Source organism: Pteropus vampyrus, unplaced genomic scaffold (genome assembly GCF_000151845.1).
Source record: "Pteropus vampyrus isolate Shadow unplaced genomic scaffold, Pvam_2.0 Scaffold6, whole genome shotgun sequence".
Lineage (NCBI taxonomy): Eukaryota > Metazoa > Chordata > Mammalia > Chiroptera > Pteropodidae > Pteropus > Pteropus vampyrus.
Window position 1 is genome coordinate 14,156,590 of NW_011888787.1, and position 5,765 is coordinate 14,162,354.

At 37.7% G+C, this 5,765-nt stretch overlaps 1 pseudogene; it reads left to right on the forward strand.

The window, feature by feature from the left end:
* Positions 1 to 4,812: 4,812 nt before the first annotated feature.
* Positions 4,813 to 4,930, forward strand: LOC111745546 (annotated as a pseudogene).
* The last annotated feature ends 835 nt before the right edge of the window (positions 4,931 to 5,765 follow it).

Below are 5,765 nucleotides of genomic sequence, written 5' to 3' on the forward strand. Positions count from 1 at the left end.
GGTAGAGGTGGACTAATTTCTAGGTTTTTCTGATTTCTAGGTGTGGCCACAAGGTATGGATTACATAAAGACACAGGGAATAGATTATGCCATTCAACTAATTTTTTGTAGAATAAACAGCACAGTTTTAGAGATGGCATGGATCGCACCCAGGTCGGCATATAAGTAAGGATTAAATCTGATTGGGTGAAACATGGTAACAGTAGCCTTAATTGCAATACTATTAGTCAAATGACAGCATCTTTGCTCTTGGGGTTGGAGTTGGACCACAGGTAGTAGATACAGAAAGCATCTATAGTGAAAAGGTGAGGAAGGGTCTACAAGGACAGCACAATATTAGGGCCCCAGAAGCCATTTGGTCTAGGATTCTTTGCCAGTCTCCAGTCTTAGTTGCAGAAATGGAACACAAATCAGGACTGGGATAGCTGCTCAGTCTAAAAGAGTGGGAAACACAGGGAGAATTGGGCACAGTGTTTTTGGGGAGGAGACTGTTGCTATGTAATGGACTGGGAAATGTCACCCCAGAAATGAAATGTATGGAAAACAGGCTAAGCCTAGATCCTTTTTAATATAGTCTAGGCATGATTCTCATTCGCGGGACTCAATCTGCTGATCAACTGTCTTTAGTCCTCTCTTGCTGGACAGAACACAGTGGGCAGGTGCAAGCAACAGTGCTCCTTTGGCACTTTAGCACGTGGTTCAGCTTATAAGGTGTGTGCTTTACCTGAGACTTAAGTGAGATGATCTACTCACATAAGTCCACAAAGTTAGAACTGTGAAGTTTCTACTCATTACCTGTGTAAAATAGGTGCTACTGCATTTTATAATAACCCCTGTGTGTATTTTCATGCACTGTTGCCAGGTGAACATTTACGGCTTTATCAGTTCTTCTAGGGCTCTCCTAAAAATAGCACAGGTATTCTCATGATAGGGTTATGTTAATAAATTCGATTAGCATGAAGAAAACATTAATTCAGTGACTCATGTAAAGGTAACAAACTGTTTATTCATGCCACCAATTTCCTGAACTTGTTTCTTTGGCTGAATGAATACGTGGAGAGTTTCTATTTGGGTTTCCTGGATGCTGTGTTAAGGCAGGAGTCCATTAGTACTTTGCTATTCAAAGTGTGAGCTGAGGACCAGCAGTGCAGGCATCACTTGGGAGCTTACTAGAAATGCAGACTCTCAGGACTAACGCCAGACCTACTAAATCAGAATGCATTTTAACAAGATCTCCAGGTGATTTATAGGCACATTCAAGTTTGAGAAGCACTAGTCATGCCTTTGTTCCTCCAGTTCATGCCTTCTTAAACCTCTATTTCCCACTTTTCTGAAACCTGCAGGCCACCTACTTAGCCAATTCAGTTGGGTGCATTTTAAACTCTAAAACCTATAACTTCGTGTGACTAAGCTGTCTCTCTCTAATTCTGTTACAGAAGGGCATCTTTTTTTCTTAGTATCCCCTATTTTTGTTTAACCTCTTTCTCCATTATGATTTTTGTTTTTGGAAGCAAAACATCACCTCTAGCTTTCAGGGAACATATTTTCTTTCTGATTAACTGAAAGACTGTTTCCCACATATCCCCCTCAACAACATTGAGGTACTTAGGTTATGTTTGTTGTTGAATTCTATCATAAGGGTGAGTTGCCATTAATTTCAATATTGCATATTTTAGGTAGCTTTTAAAAATAAAACCACCAAAAGGACAACTTGGTAGCTTTCCCAGCTATGTTCAACTTTTGTTTTGTTTGAATTTTCACAACATTATAGAAACTTTAGTCCTCATCCCTCCCAGCAGTAACTATATTTCCTGTGTTTTAGCCACAAGTATTCTCTTATTTTATTCTATAACTCTAAAACCAATTAAGGGAAAAGTCTTTGTTGGACATTTTCTCCTCTCTGCTCTGGTTTCCGTTCTTTTCCATCTTCGTCATAAAAGGAAAACCACCTCATGGAACATATCGCCATTTTGAAATTTAAGGATTTATGTATGTACTCTTTTTGCTTATATATCAGAAGTCACATTTAGAAATATTCTCTGTATGTTACACTTAAACCTTTTTGTTGGTAAGTGCTAGCAACATTATGGTTTGTTTCATAAGACTCCTCTTCAGTTTGAAACCAAATCCTCCATTTCTTTCTTTGCTCTTAAAACCACACAGGATGATGAAGAAATAATGTGAGAGAAGTCTGTTGAGATATACTTACAACAAGCTATTCTACATATTATTAATTGAATGACATATAGAATTTCATGGCATAAGAAGCGAGATTGTCTAAAAGTGACCCCAAAAGCTCATTCTTGTTACCTGGATCAGGAATCAGGAATTACCCTTCAACTTTGGGAGAAGCCACACTTGAGCTCAGCTTTCTATACCTTATGGCATTATTTTACCCACTTGCAGGAACTACAATTTTCTATGGTCTCTGGTGTCCTCGGATTTCACAGTCACTTCCCCTAAACGAATAAATAGCATGCATTCTAGATTGTCTAACATTCAAGTTGTCTGCTTATCTCTTCTAGTAAGGTTGCTATCATGCTTGCTCTGTAAGAAAGGAGAGCATCAGTAGGGTGGGTCTCTTCCCTGGTGTATTGGACAGAGTGTCCATCAAATAGCCCAGGCTGCTGCATACTTCTTCATGGGAAAAAATGGGAGAGTCAAAAGACCTGTGACTTTTCTTATTGCTGACTCCTTGAGTTTTCTTGATAAAGCCTATTTTTTAACCTTTACAATATGATATTGTAAAATACATCTTGAGCTTCAGCGAACCTCAGATGGTTACCACAAAGGGACCCATCTTGCATGACATATTTATGGATGATAATCAAAGCTTTGCTCTGCATACCCTGCTTAGGGACAGTTCATATCTCAGTTTGCATATTTGTAACATAGATCAAAGTCACTGGCCAGATTCATATTTGGCCTTGGATAAAATGTCCTTCTATATATGCTCTCTAACTCATCCATGTTTCTTCTCATCCATCTGTCTCCTTTAGTTACATCTCTCCTTGCCCAGCTAAGATTTCATTATTATTACTCAATACTACTGTTGCTAGTACCCTAAACTCCTTTACTCTTCTGTCTTCATTGTGGCTTCTATTAAGGACTACAACCAGCTGTGACAACCAAAAATGTCTTTGGGCATTGCTGAATGACTCTTATGGGGCAAAACTGCCTCCAGTTGAGAATCATCGCTCTATCCCCATGACTCCTGTTAAGGTTACCAATGACTTTCACAATGCTAAACCTCATTTCTTATCTTACTTAATATCTCAGTGACATCTGACATCGTTAACCTCTTCCTTCTTGAAACATTTTTCTCTTGCTTCCAACAACTTAATATTCTCATCATTTTTCTTTTATCTCTCAGATTGTTCCCCAACTCCCTTCCTTCCCTTCCCTCCCTCCCTTCTTTTCTCTTTCTTTCTTTTTAATTAAATTTAATGGGATGACATTGATTAATAAAATTATATAGGTTTCACGTGTATAATTATTTGTCACCTGTATATTGCATTGCGTGTCCACCACCCAAAGTTAAATTTCCTTCTGTCACCATATATTTGACCCCCTTTACTCTTATCTATCTCCCCCCTCCCCACTTGTCTTTCGTAACCACCAAACTGTTGTCTGTGTCCATGAGTCTTTGTTTGTCTTGTTCATTTATTACTTTCAGTTTTATATCCCACATACAAGTGAAATTGTATGGTTCTTAGTATGATAATCTCAAGATCCATCCATGTTCTTGTAAATAGAAGTATTTCATCTTATGGTTGAATCTTTCTCTTTCTCTCTCTCTCTCTCTTTCCCCACCCCTCTTCTTTCGCTCCTTTGCAGGTACATTTTTTACCAATTGACAATTAAATGTTGATCTTCTCTTCATACTCTTCTCCCTTTCTGGGGAATCTCATCTATATCCAGGGCTTTAATTTCCATTTTTATACTTCTGTTTCCAGCTGTGGTGAACTGGCTTCAGTATGGTGAACAGGCCAACCCTCCCACCAACAGCAACAAAAAAAAAAAAAGCTAGAGACAATAGTTTATCTATAGCTTGTGAGTCTTTATCTCCACATGATAGCCTTCTCTTTTAGAGGGGAAATAAATCTGCTTTTGGCTCTACATTTTGAAGTGGAAAATTAGTTTTTAATCGGAATAATACAGATAAAGATGAAAATAATATTCCTTAAACTGGACTAGAAGGGCTTATGTGATCTGCCTCCACTCCTACCTCTCACACCTGTCTATTCTCCCCAACCTCATCCTACATCATCGTCCCCCTTATATTCCTATGCGAGGCAACTAGCACTGGAAGAGTCCTTTTTCTCTGCCGTGCTTCACCACAGGGCTTGTTCACTCATTTCCTTTGCCTAGAATGCTCCTCTCATCTGCCTCTGCCCATTTAACTCATTCTTCAGATCTCAACTCAAGCAGACTTCCTCAGGGAGCCTTCCCTGCCCTTCTCAACTAACTCTAGTCCCTCATTATGGAAGCTTTTAAAGGCCTTTGTACATCTTTATACTGCATAGCACAGCAGCAGTTCACATTTACTTGTGTGATTAGTGAGGCAGCAGAGTACAGTTGAGGGCTTAAGAGCAGGGATTTTGGAGCCAAGACTGCTTGGCTTGGAATCCTGACTCTTAAATTTTTGGTGCCTCAGTTTCCTCTTCTTGAAAATGGGGATAGTAATGGAACTTACCTTTGAGGGTTGCTGTGAGTCTTAAATGATTTAGTGTAAATACAATGCTCAGAATGGTGCCTAGAGCATAGTAAGCACTATGTAAATGTTGGCTGTAATTTTTAAAAATTCGATTATCCTACAGCCATGCCACCCTGAACAAGCCCGATCCCGTCTGACCTTGGAAGCTAAGCAGGGTCAGGCCTGGTTAGTACTTGGATGGGAGACCACCTAAGAAGACAAAGGCCGTAGGCATAAAAAATAAAAAATATGGGATTGTAAACTGACAAGGTCCTTGCAATCTATGAGGTCAACCAAGGGTTGCCTTGCCTAAAAAAAAAAATAAATAAAAAATAATTATCATTCGTCTCTCCCCAAATGTTTGCTCACTATTTTTTTTCTTAGTGCCAACACAGTTCATGACACATAGTAGGCATGTAATAATTTTCAGTGTCAGAGTAATGTATAAATTAAAGGGCTTGGGGAAAAATGCTTTATAAATGCAAAGCATATTAAAAAGAACTACAGACCATTTATGCAGATGAACAAGTAGAAACTCTCTATCTTGTTATTAAAATGATTCTAGTTATTCACTATTTTCACCTGCACAACCTACACTAGGAGGAAATAGATAATTTCCTAATTTTAGAAAAATTCAAACAATTTTTTATTCTGGTTGAGTTAATTATAATAGAATTGGTAAAGTCAGATTCTTTGAGTTGAAATACTATAAATTTGAAGAATATATTTATATTTAAATTCCTGTATGAAATAAGTAGATACAATTTTTTATAACAGCTAAAACAAACATCTTAGGTTTGGAGATTAAGGATTACATAACAATGAATCATTTTAGTTTTAAAATATCACATAGTATCTTGTAAACAAGCTCTCAAAGACTTAAGTTTTTGATAATGAGATACCAAATAAATATAAAGCTGACAAGCAAACTTGGCTCTGCAAACATGCATGTGAGACTATTTATTTACCACTAGTCTCTGGGTTCTTTGAATTACTATAAATTATTAGACAGTAATTTGAGAAATAACCCTGACACATGAGCAATGATAATTCAATGCAAAAAATCTAA